This window comes from Malaclemys terrapin, chromosome 4 (assembly GCF_027887155.1).
Source record: "Malaclemys terrapin pileata isolate rMalTer1 chromosome 4, rMalTer1.hap1, whole genome shotgun sequence".
In the NCBI taxonomy this organism is placed as follows: Eukaryota; Metazoa; Chordata; order Testudines; family Emydidae; genus Malaclemys; species Malaclemys terrapin.
The window spans coordinates 89,564,342-89,578,005 of NC_071508.1; the positions used below are offsets into that span (position 1 = coordinate 89,564,342).

The following is a 13,664-nucleotide window of genomic DNA, read 5'->3' on the forward strand; positions in this document are numbered from 1 at the left end:
TTAGAGCATAAGCTTTCGTGGACTACAGCCCACTTCTTTGGATGCATCCGAAAGCTTATGCTCTAATAAATTTGTTAGTCTCTAAGGTGCCACAAGTACTCCTGTTCTTTTTGCGGATACAGACTAACACGGCTGCTACTCTGAGACAAAAAGGAAGAGAGACTTGCAAAGGCCAAAACCTGCTATGACTGACAAGCTAAAGACCTTCCAAAACCACAACAGGAGATCCTGCCAACATCCAATTCTTTCCTCGGGCCACATCCTGCAATTAGAAGCAGGCAAGATGTACTGAATAGATAAATCCTCATTCATATGACAACAGGGGATGGACATATATTTAACTGAAACTAAAATACATTCACTCACTATGAACACAAGACATAGATGTGGAGAATAGAGAAATATACACTGCTCTGTGACGATCATCAGGAACACAGGCTCACAAGCGATTAATAGATATTGGAAAAGATTCTCAACACACCACATCACCAGAAGAAACAAGTTATACTTGCTCCATCATCAACCTGCCTGCAAGTTATACAAAAGACTATGTACAAATATTAAAGCATAATAAATACATAAATAAATAAAATAACCCTGCCAGATCCAGAGATTAGTTCCCAAGCAAGTGAAGAGTTAGTCCAAAAATATGTTGATATTAAGTTTATATGAGAGAGAGACTTTAAGGGAGTATGGTACGTTAAATATGTAAATGAGTTATAGTATACATTTTCAATTTTTCTTTCTGAAATAAATGTGACAAAAAAGATGTTGTGCCAGATAGTTTCCCCATAGGAGCAGCTGTAGTATGATTATGTATAGGGTAATGCCAAGGACCTAGAGAATTCCACTTTCATGAAGTACTTTATGAGAGGCCAGCATATGTAGAGGAAGGAATGAAACCTGAATGTTGCACTGTCTTGGCTTTCTCTCTTTGTATTCAAACACTGAATGCACAGGAACTCAGTGACAAAGCTAGGAACAGAACCCAGGAGTCCTCCCATGCTTTTTTAGGTGTCTTTCAAAATAGCTTATTTTGACAAGTTCTAAACTTATCTGGGTTCTCCCAGTCTTTATTTTAACTTCATACTAAAAAAAAATTACAAGTCTACTTTCATGCTAAACACTAGCTGTCAAAGCAACAACAGGTACCAGTGTAATTTATTAGTACATATGACTGCTTGTCAGATTAAATGGTGATAAAAAGATATGGAAATTCCACAGTATGTCAGTACAGCTTATGTAGTATAGAATAAATAAAATAAACCATTGTCTATCTGAGTTTGAGGTGTGGAAGAGAGGCAGGTGGTCGCAATTTAATCTAGACAAGACTGAGAATGTTGGCATGTTGGGGGAAAGCATCCGTGCTGGGGAAGAGGCATCTCTCCCAACCACAGCACTGAGCTCCTGCACGGGGCTTAATAGGCAGCTGCGCGGCCACACAGCTTAGAGGGAACTTAGGTCCTGACCTAAAAAGGAGTTGTCAGGGGGTCGCAAGGTTATTGCAGAGGGGGTTGCGATACTGCTACACTTTCTTCTGCACTGCTGCTGGTGGGGCTGCCTTCAGAGCTGGGCAGCTGGAGTTCAGCAGCTGCTTTCCAGGATCCCAGCTCTGAAGGCAGAGCCACCATCAGCAGCAGCACAGAAGTAAGGATGGCATGGTATGGTATTGCTCCCCTTACTTCTGCGCTGCTGCCTGCAGAGGTGGGCCCTCAGTCAGGAGCCGCCACACTCTGGCCACCCAGCTCTGAAGGCAGCAGCGCAGAAGTAAGGGCGGCAGGCTATGATATTGCCACTTTTACTTCTGCACTGCTGCTGGCAGGTGCTGCCTTCGCAGCTGGTCACCCAGCCAACAGCCACCACTCTCCGGCTGCCCAGCTCTGAAGGCAGTGCAGAAGTAAGGGTGGCAATACCCCGATACCACTAAAATAATCTTGCAACCACCCCTTGCAACCACCTTTTGGGTCAGGACCCCCAATTTAAGAAACGCTGGTATGCCCCGTGAAATCTGTATAGTATAGGGTAAAAGCACACAAAAGACCAGATTTCACAGCAGGAGACCAGATTTCATGGTCCGTGACGCGTTTTTCATGGCCGTGAATTTGGTAGGGCTCTATTCATAATAAAGTCCAATAAAGTTTAATGAAAAAAAGCATAATCTTTCTAGAGGTTTCTTGAACCATCCTAGAAAAGCTGAATAGACAATTATATCCTTGATATTGATTTGAATAGAATGATTCAAAACCCCTACTGTTTTCATATGTATTAAAATCTAGTCCCTGATTCTGCAAAAAAATTTATGCACATGCTTAACTTTATGCATGTGAGGAGTCCCACTGGCTCCAACGGACAACTCAGGTGTGCAAAGTAAAGCATATAATTAAGTCTCTGAAGGATCAGGGCCTAACCCCTCAATATTACACACTCTTCTGCATGTAACTATATGCCTGTGGGTCATCTAATTGAATATCATCAGATTATTCATGGGAATAAAGCTATTTATCTGTGTAAGGATTTGCAGGAACATGGCCTAAGACTTCTTTCATAGGAGTTGTAAGAAAACAAAAGATTTCAGTGAGAGCTGATCTTTCTGCATTACAGCACAAGCCACTCAAGGAAATAAGCATTTCTGAGATTTTTTTTTTTTTTTTTTTGTCTTTCTTTCTGGAAATAATTTTGATGTCAGAACACGTGATTATGGGTCTCACTAAATGAGTCAGATAGGAGGAGCTAGGGTGACCAGATGTCCCAATTTTATAGGGACAGTCCCGATTTTTGGGTCTTTTTCTTATATAGGCTCCTATTACCCCCCACCCCCGTCCTGATTTTTCACACTTGCTGTCTGGGGTCACCCTAGGAGGAGCAGGATGAAGAGAAATGCACAAGTACATAACGGTTCAATCGTGCACTGTTTACAAATATCTTATTTACTTTATTTTAATGTATTGGTGGTTCACTGAAGGAACACTGGCAAGGTTAGTGGGCCTACCATTTGACCTACATATTGTGGTTTATAAGTTATTTGCAAAGATCAAGTAAATTTCTGCTTAAAATAAACAAATTCAATGCTCTTTGTTCAAGAGAACTATGTATAATTGTATATGCACTATTTGCCCGGTGATAGGGAAAACCTACAGTAATAAACTGATGTGTATATACACATCAAAGGAATTGCATTTCGGATAGAGCTGAAATCTACTCTAAGCTTCCAAGACATTATTATGAAATAACACTTCTCACTTCTATAGTTCCTTTTACCAGGGGGATCTCAAAGCACTTTATAAGCAAAAGTAAGCCTGACAGCATCCACAGAGTAGGACAGTATTGATCCCCATTTCATAGCTGAGGAAATTGAAGTAGAGTTTAAGGCCAAATTTCTCCAGAAGTGGCCTCTGATCTTGTGTGCGCCAATTTCTGAGTGCTTGAGCCACTTTGGACCTGATTTTCATAAGTGGCAAGCACCCACAACTTCAAATTAAATCACTGCCCAGCACTTCTGAAAAGCTCTACGGTGTCTCAAGTTGAGCACTTATGAACTTAAACACCCAAAATTACACAACACTTTTCAAAATCTTAGTCAAAGAGACTTACCTAAAGTCATACAGCAAGTCAGTGGCACTCAGGAATAGAACCCAGAAATCCTAGTTCCCAATTCCTTGCTCTAAGTATGAGCCAACACTACCTACAGAAAAAAAGAGGTTCAAAATTTGTTATTGAAAAAAATCAATGTTCCCCTTCAGTTCTGATTTTCCAAAGAATTGCTAGGTTTGCCATATGGATCAAACTAGCCATTGCTCTGCCAGTATTGCCTAATCCAAATATTTAAAAAAAAAATCATGGACTTGGGCCCCTCCAAAAACCATAAAATATCTTTAAAATCATGAGATTTTAAAAAAATAATAAATTTGGGGGGTGGGTTATTTGCCTCTTGGTTTTTGTGGCTTTTAGGGTATACTTAGGTCATGTTTTCAAGCTTGGCTGCCTCCAGGAGGGCTAGAATTATTTTTATATATATGATAAATAAAATAATAATAATAATGGAAACAGATTCTCTGTTGTCAAAAGATTCCTGGATCTGGGATTTTAAGAACAACACTGAATATTGCCAGATTCACAATAAAATCACCAGAGTTGGGAACATCATGTCTCTATTACCACTCCTCTTCTGAGCCTTTTACTTTTTGTGACAGAACATGCAAACTACCTCCTTTGACTCTTGCTCTACCAAAAAACAGGATAGCTGAATTGCAACCCAGTATACAAGAGACAAGGCCCTGACTAGAGTCACAATTGTACAGCAGAAGTCTACACAAAATCCACCAAACTACTACTAGCAAAACTGACTGCTTAGTATCCACTAAATTGTCAGAATGCAAGTCCACAAATTCAATAAGCTTTCAAAATCTTTGACAAGTTCAGATATTATTATAGGTATTTTCTGTGGAGTACATAAAATCTAGGACTCCTGTAGTGGCACCAATTTCCTGTGCAAAACTTCCCTTCTCTCATTTCTTTTTAGGTGGGGCAATGCAAACAACTTCATTTTCCTCTCCTCTCTTTAACTTTCAGGGAGGGATCATGATGACTTGAGGTCAAAAGGCAAAAAATAACTTAGCACCTTTGTATGGGCTACATTTTCTTTTTACTATTTGCAATGCAAATCTACTTTTTGTTCCATACTGAAGTCTTGCACAATAGCCTGTGTATGCACATTAGTTCCAACAATGCCTTCCTATGCAATCACATTGTAATTATACACTCATAAAGCCATGGCTGCTATGCACTGCAACAACTAATCTCAGTCTCTGCATTAGGATATTTCTTCTCTGTTTTTCCTCCCTTTGCTGTTTGCTCACTGCTTTGATGCAGAAAACTTCTGCACTGCTTACAAACCAGTAAATCTGGATTTAATCAAATTATTATCCTGTCTATTATAACATTTTCAACCATTTGTTTTAGAACAAATGTGAAATAAGTCTACAAAATGCAGTGTGGAAAAAAATCCTGTAGGTTTGCAACCTTGCAAGGCTTTATAAAGCAAAAATAAATCTTTGTTTAAAGTGTTAGAATAAAGGGCTTGTATTATATAGGACATTCACATATGTGCGTGGGTGTATTGTCAGCTTTTACTAGTAAACTGCAAAATATCAGTCCTTTGCAGTTACAGTCAGATGAAGAATTGTACAACATAGAATGCAAGATTGTCAAAAACAAGTTAAAAAAAACATCCAAAACTGTTTAAATCTCAATGATATTTATGATCTTTGCAAAGCAAGAGCTCCCTTCTGTTTAAGTTAGTACTTTACAAAAATAATTTAGCTTCCCTCCTACATGCACAGGAGGCTTAAAGACAGCACTTTCCCCACACTTTACACATTGCAAAGGCTAATAAACATGGAACATTCAAAAATCTTGCACTGAGATCCCGATACGGATCGGCTGGAAATTTTAACTTGAGAAAAAAATACGCAAGAGACAGCTTCTTAAGTGGGGGGGGGACGGAGTTGCAAACCCATATGTAGAGCCTTGATGTGGCTTTGGCAAAAAAACAACAACCCCCCCCCCCCCCCAATGGCTTTGCAGGGCCTTCTTTTTTAATTTATTTTAAAGGAATTTAATCTTTACTGTTTTCAAACAGAAGAAACGAAAGCTGTGTTTCTCATAAAGAAAGGAACTTGTGTCACTGCACTTCTGCTACACTCCAGTCGCTTGCGCTTGGGCCCCCGAAGGGCGAAGTCAGCTGCTCCTGTCATTTGGCAATACTGAGATAGAGTGTGTGTGTGTGTGTATGTGTGTGTCAAGGCCATATAAACGGAAACTTAATAGTAGATCTCCCTCTGTAGTTCTTTTCGTCTCATCTTGCACCAAATAACCATAGACCAAGCCACTGATTACAAAATAAATACCACTGACACGAAAATAAATTAATACCAAAAATTAAGCTGCAGGAAAGAGGGTGGGGAGTGGAATTTGTTTGCTCACCTTGGAAGGTAAAGACACTAGCTCTGTTCCCAGCTCTGCTACTCCGAGAAGGGGGGACGAAGAGGAAACAATTAACAAACAAAACTTTGCTCCTTTTTCTCTGGGGCTCACTAAAAGCGTCACTTCCTCATACTGTAAGTGGAGGAGGCTCCCAATGAGTCCCTTTAATTCAACTCCTCCCTCTGCTCCTCTCACAGAAGCTGTAGTTTAGAGTTCTAGTCGGGAAGCAGCTCCTTCCTCTCTTCCACCCTGGATTATTGAGGAGTTCTGACTGGCCGTATCATGATTCTTGCTGCCCTTGCCTTCTCACAGATTTTCATTTGACCTTCTGTGCTTGGTATTTGTTACTTATTTGTAGAAAAGAGGGGAGGGGAAGTGAAGCAAAACCTCGCTGTGAAATGCCGCTCTGTGTATGTCATACTTTGCAAAACTCCTAGGTTATATAATGTGTCTAGCCCCCAGCCTTCCCGTTAAGGTTGGTCTATTTACTTCTTTTTAAAAGGAAATATTATAATGTGATTTGTTTTAGGGAGCTACTTGCCCCAGAGAATATATTTCCTGGTTCTCTCCCCCTCTTCCCCCGAAGCAAATACAGTAGGATTAAAAGTGGGGAACCATAGAGTTCTGGGTTTTTGACAAATCTTCAGGGTATTTCAACAAATGCTGAACGTTTCAAACAGCTGAAACTTTCTAAAATAATTTTTTTTGCTACAGGATATTGTTCTCTCACCCAGTGGAATATGTACTTCTGGGATTTCTCAATGATTCACGTGCAATTCTGGAATATAACCCTTTCTGTCACCCTGGCCTGAGGGAAAAAAAAAAGATTAAGTGCTGGCAAACATGCTCACCCTGCTCCACTATAGATCAGGAAGTAAAGTTCTTGTTCCATCATCACTCCCCATTTGATTAACCACAAGCAAAACTTTGAATATATAAAGCAATGCTTTGGACAGTCTTAAAATGATCAGAAAAATCATCCCGGGGATCATATAGAAAAAAATATACTAACAAGACAAATCAAAGTTAAGATAGCAACATTTTGTGAAAAGACTCCTGTATTTTCCCTTTCTCTCACTTTTGAGCACTTGATATTCTCACCCCCATTTACTTTTGCCCCAGGCTTGGGTCTACCCAGCACACAAAGGTTAATACAGAATTACTGTACTGTACTCAAACCTGGGGATTTTTCTCATCTCTAGTTTACATAGGTTTATAATGTACAAATGATACAGGCAAACAACTCTAGTGGGTTTTTTATTTTTTTCAACAGCAATATAATCATAGAATACATTCCACCAATAGATCTCAAAGTGCTTTACAAAGTAGGTCAGTATAATTATCTTCACACTATAGATATGAGAAACTGAGGCACGGGGCAATGAAGTGACTTGCTCAAAATCACACAGCAAGTTAGTTGTAGATCTGGGAACAGAAACCAGTTTTCAGGTGTCCCAGACCAGTGCTCTGTCTATTAGACCACACTACCTCCCTCTTAGTGCCTGTACAAAAATGAGAAACCATGTAATGCAAAGGATGTAATTCTATCCAGGCATGCTGATGACATATAGTTTCTTACTAAAGATATGGGGTAAAATCCTTGCTCCACTACAGTCAATGGTAAAACTCACATTAATTTCAGTGGAGCCAGAATTTCACCCATGATTTCCTGGTTTAGTGTTACCTATTTTTTTTCCAAATAGCAAATGATTTTTTTCTCATTTAAATTTTTGTAGTATTTATCTCTTGTTCCAACCTCCCCCCCACTAATGCAACATTGTACCAACAGTAAAATCAAATAGAAGTTAGTTTTCTCTACCACCATTAATATTTGCTATCCAGAAGTGCTGTATAGATGGAAATGATAGTCCAGTGACTGTAATCCAATGCAGAAGTAATTATGGGTGGGATCATGAAGGGATTTATGTGTTGGAATGCTGAGCCTGACAGGTCCTAACTTTTAGGAACCTAAAAACAATCACAGGAAGTGATTCACAAAGACAAGTTAGATGCCTGGTCTCCCTGGTATACAATCCATGAGAGATAGGTGCCTTAGAATGCAATCCACAAAAGCTAGCATGCAAGCCACAGTGCTACATAAGATAGTAAAAGGGAGATGCCTACCAGGGGTGTGTGTGCTAAGCCCAGCTGCCACTGTCAGAGATAAGCACTTAAGTCCAGGCAGCAGAGAGATACCTATCTCTGCTGAGCTATTCACAAAGGGGAACCAGCTGCCTGGAGTCAGGCAACTTAAGCACTTTTGAGGGAAAGGTTAGGCAACTGCCTGGCTCTGCACAAAAATGGCAGCGAATAAGCTGCTGCTGCTGCTGCCGCCGCCACCACCACTTTATAACTTTTAGCCTAGTGGTTTGAGCACTCACCCAGGCTGTGGAAAACCCAGATTCAATCCCCTCTCTCTGCTAGAGGGGAAGAAAGGATCTGAAGAGGTGTCTCCAATTTCTCAGGAAAGTGTGCTAACTACTGAGCTATGGGATAGCCTGGTATGGGGGTTCCCTGAGCCTCTCTTGATGAGTGATTGGAGCAAAGCAACTGGACCAGATGCTGGGTCTCCTAAACAGCTGCCGTAGCCACTGGACCACAGTCACTCTCTCTCATGAGCATGCGCCCAATAACTGTTCTACCGTGGATAAATACTTAAATTAGTCATTGGGTCAGAGAGGGAGAAAGAAAGAGCAGAAAGATGACTCTGTAGTCCAGCCATTAGGGCATCTACCTAGGAACCAAGTATCAGGGGGTAGCCGTGTTAGTCTGTATCTACAAAAACAACAAGGAGTCTGGTGGCACCTTAAAGACTAACAGATTTATTTGGGCATAAGCTTTCGTGAGTAAAAACCTCACTTCTTCGGATGCATAGAGTGCACTCTATGCATCCGAAGAAGTGAGGTTTTTACTCACGAAAGCTTATGCCCAAATAAATCTGTTAGTCCTCTATGCATCCGAAGAAGTGAGGTTTTTACTCACGAAAGCTTATGCCCAAATAAATCTGTTAGTCTTTAAGGTGCCACCAGACTCCTTGTTGTTTTTACCTAGGAACCTGTGTCAAGTCCCCCTGTTCCAGTTACACTTTCATTATTTAGCCACATTGGAAGAGCTTCAACAAGAGAGAATGAGGGAGAACCCCTATCAGAATATCAGATTGCTCAGTGATTGGAGCATGCTCCTTACAGGTGGGACACCCTCCTGTTCAAATCCTTTCTCTCTCTCTGCTGGGGGGAGGGAAATTGAACTTGGGTCTGTCATATCCCCAGTAAGTTCTCTAAGCACTAGAGCTAAATGTTACACAATGTGGTTGGTGCCACAACTTCCTTATCTGGCCAGATTTTAAATGAGACCCAATCCAGCAGGCATACTCAGAGCCCACTCACTGGATTGTGCCCTGCACGTAACTTAGGCAGCCAAATGCCTATCTTCACCCAGTTTGTGAATTGCTCTGGAGCATAGGTGAGAGATGGGTGACCAAACACCTATATAGGCTGGCAGCACTGTGCAGGCTCAGATGCTGAAACATAGGTGCCAACTACCAAGGGAACTTTTGGCCTGAAAACTTAAGCACCAACTGAATTTAGGTGCCTTCGGGGTTTGTTAGGAGTTTTGTGGATCACAGCGGAGCCAAAACTAAAACTTAGGCACCTAAATCTGGGGTCTGTAGGAGCCTAACTACCTTTCTGGATCCGGGCCTGTGTGCTTAGCAATTGCTCACAGGCCATACATAAAGAAACAAATTAAAACCTATTGTAAATGTGGTGAATCCAACGGAAGGCAATTGGAGGTGCATGCATTGGCTCCAGGGTTGAATTTGCCCTAATACAAACTAGTATGATGTACTGTTGTACATTGGAGTTATTACCTGCTCTTTTGCAAAAGTGTCATAGGATCTCTATCCTTCATGGAGAATGGGAATGGAGATGGAGAGAACTGATTTAAGTTTAATTCAGCTCATTTGAAAAACAGTACCTACTAAGCCCTCAAACCAAGCTGGAACATGCCTCCTAGCAAGGATGAGTGAATAGCACTTCACCTGACTGAGTTTAATGAAGTAAAATATTTGTGTTGTGAACTGCAATGGAAAATGCCATAACATAGTAATGCAAAAGCGACACTGTGCAGAAATGACATGATCCTGCCTTATAGGTGTTAACATTGCAATGCCCAGAATGTATGTGCTCTATCACCTTCTTGGAGGCCTTTTAACATGGCCATCCCCTTAGTATTATACTATCTAAGTTTGAACCTATCAGCTGCTGACCCAGAGCCAAGGCAACATAGTAACCACAAGGACTAAGTCCAAAGTCACCATGACATGGATTTGTTTATTCACTAGTTACCTTGGTGAACTATATGTAAGGCTTTATAAAGTGTTTTGTAAAGGTTTTGCCACCGTGCACTATTACGTAGCTCCCACATTCCTCAGTCTTCGCTTCTTACAATTTTGTTTTCTCCAAAACCATAGCCACCATCGTTTTTCATTGCAGCAACTGCTGTTACTATGCTGTCCTCTTTGTTGCTGTGATTTGCAAGGTTTGTGTATGTGTTAAACTATGACTCTACCAATTTAACAGCAACAAAGCTCAATATATATGTACTCCCTATTAAATCATTTATTTTATTACTAAATTAAAACATCTTAGCAAATGAGAACATTTCCTAGAAAACATATAAAACCCCTAAGTTCTTAAGCTGTATAGGCATATCTTGTGCTGCAATGATGTCAGCTCTTATAACCGTAATTAATTATGCTGAGTCAGAATTTGGCTGAAAGATTTGCAGCATATACCTGTGTTCTGCAAAAAGTGGAGCTGATATTCAGTAGGTGGCACTCTTTCCTCTGAGTCAGAGCTGAGCCAATGCCTCTGCATTGTGGGAGAGGATATTGTGCTACCAGAGATGCTATCCTTTGAATTACAGGTAAAATCAAGGTCCTGTCCACTTATGATCCCTAAAAACAGCATTACATTCTGCAAGAGAAGTAGTATTAAACCCTATTATCCTCACCAAGTTCCAACTCATGTAGTCGCATGTAGTTGCATTCTGCCTACCTAAATTCCCCCTGCATTTTCTATTGGATATGGTATTCTTCAGTTCCTACCATAAACTGTTGTTTTGTGTCATTACCATGCATTGTTAAATAGTTGCCATGTTCCATCTCACAGGTGTATGGGAGAAATGTTCCTTCTATTTTCTTCACTTACTTTATAGAGGTGGAGGCTTAATTAAATGATTGTAAACGTACACAAGAACAGAAACGGCCATGCAGTCAGCCTCCAAAGAGGTGGGATGATTTTCTAACAAGCATGGCAAAGGATGGCCAGAGCGAGAGACGATTGGAAGACGTGCTGTGATTGGCTCAGTCTCAACTGATGAAGAACCAACAGTCTACGCAGTCTACGCAAACTGCGCTGAGATCCTCAGAGGAAAGGTAATATAGAAATACAAATTATTATTGCATTTAATAACTTAGATTTCTGCAAAGTTGTTTGGTTTTTAATTTCTGTTTTGAATGTTTAATTTTGAGGTTGATGATTTAGGAGTAAATAAGTATAAATACTAAAACACAAAAATTCAGTTAAAATTAAAATTTTGTAGCTTTCTTTTAATCTGTGCTATTCCAATGGAAAATGCTTGTAAGAATATAGTATTACAGAGGAAGCTAGATTTCTATTACAAGTCCTACATCAACACCTTTCCCCATCTGTATCAGAATTAAACCAATCCACCTACAATTTTACGTGTGTGATTTTATGCTAGGATAGAAATTTTCTGGGAATTTGGAAGCAAATCAGCAAAGGTATTTGGAAATGAGCAGATTAAAAAAAGGAGTTGTTTTCACCTTTTGCAAAGTTTCTTAATATTAATTTTGCTCCTCATATCTCAAAATCAGCTTGAGACAGAAACTCTAAATTTGTTTTGTTGGCTTCAGCAAGGGTCAGTTTATTTGTCTAGTTTGAGGAACTTTACTATTTAATTATAAGAAGCAGTTTATGCAAATCAGAAACAAACTGGCTCCCTAAGAATCATGATGAGACCTTGTTAGATATGAGAGAGGGAATAAACCACATCTGACATACGTTAGTCACATCACTTAATGCACTACTGAAAGGTCCCTAGGGATGTCTCTATTTGAACAACTTGCTCCTCCGCACCTGACGACTTTCCCCCAGTCCTTAGTTTAAAAAATCCTCTACAACCTTTTTAATTTTATGTGCCAGCAGTCTGGTTCCATTTTGGTTAAGATGGAGCCCATTCCTCCTGTATAGGCTATTCCTTCCCCAAAAAGTAATCCAGTTCCTAATAAACCTAAATCCCTCCTCCCTACACCATCATCTCATCCATGCATTTAGACCTTGCAGTTCTGCCTGTCTTACTGGCCCTGCATGTAGAACTGGAAGCATTTCAGAGAATGCTACCATGGAAGTCCTGGGCTTTAATCTCTTGCCCAGCAACCTAAATTTGATCTTCAGGATCTCTCTCCTACCTTTCCCTACGTCATCAGTATGCACATGTACCACAACCACTAGCTCCTCCCCAGCACTACCTATAAAGCTATCTGGATGTCTCTTGAGATCTGCTACCATCGCAGTTGGCAGGCAATTCATCATGTGGTTCTACCAGTCATCACAAACCCAACTATCTATGTTTCTAATAATCAAATCCCTCACTATTATTGCCTGTCTCTTCCTAACAACTGGACACAGTAATACCAGCGTACAAAATATATAGGAATGACAGAGCAGGTCATGTAGAAGCAAATAAGGTGAATATCTTATATGAATCAAACTGTACCACAGAATCTGTATGGATAGAAAGTCCATGATTAAATAGTATGAGTAAAACAGTAGAAATATACTACCGACCACCTGATGGTGATGGTGATTGTGAAATGCTAAGGGAAGTCAGAGAGGCTACAAAACCAGAAAACGCAAAAATAATGGGTGATTTCAACTATCCTTATATTGACTGGGTAAATGTCACCTCAGGGCTGGATGCAGAGATAAAATTTCTAGACACCATAAATGACCGCTTCTTGGATCAGCTAGTCCTGGAATCCACAAGGAGAGAGAGGGAATTCTTGATTTAGTCCTAAGTGGAGCACAGGATCCTTTCCAAGAGGTAAATAGCTGAACTGTTCAGTAATAAGAACAGGAGTACTTGTGGCACCTTAGAGACTAACAAATTTATTAGAGCATAAGCTTTCGTGGGCTACAGCCCACTTCTTCAGATGCATATAGAATGGAACATATATTGAGGAGATGTATATACACACATACAGAGAGCATGATCAGGTGGGAGTTGTCTTACCAACTCTGAGAGGCCAATTAAGTAAGAGAAAAAACACTTTTGAAGTGATAATCAAAATAGCCCAGTACAGACAGTTTGATAAGAAGTGTGAGAATACTTACAAAGGGAGATAGATTCAATATTTGTAATGGCTCAGCCATTCCCAGTCCTTATTCAGTCCTAAGTTGATTGTATTTAGTTTGCATATCAATTCCAGCTCAGCAGTCTCTCGTTGGAGTCTGGTTTTGAAGCTTTTCTGTTGTAAAATAGCCATCCGCAGGTCTGTCATTGAATGACCAGACAGGTTAAAGTGTTCTCCCACTGGTTTTTGAGTATTATGATTCCTGGTGTCAGATTTGTGTCCATTAATTCTTTTGCATAGAGAC

General features: G+C 40.2%; 1 protein-coding gene across 2 annotated transcripts in view; it reads right to left on the reverse strand.

The window, feature by feature from the left end:
* The window catches only part of MIDEAS (mitotic deacetylase associated SANT domain protein), a 77,463-nt gene extending 71,392 nt beyond the window's left edge, over positions 1–6,071 (reverse strand). The window contains exons 1-2 of one of the 2 annotated variants that reach the window (XM_054024989.1): positions 5,983–6,071; positions 3,592–3,682 (exon numbers count right to left, since the gene is read on the reverse strand). The gene's annotated coding sequence lies outside the window, so the exon portion shown is untranslated. The remainder of the gene's footprint in view (positions 1–3,591; positions 3,683–5,982) is intronic. The other variant, XM_054024992.1, reaches the window with a different exon arrangement.
* Between the last annotated feature and the right edge of the window lie 7,593 nt (positions 6,072–13,664).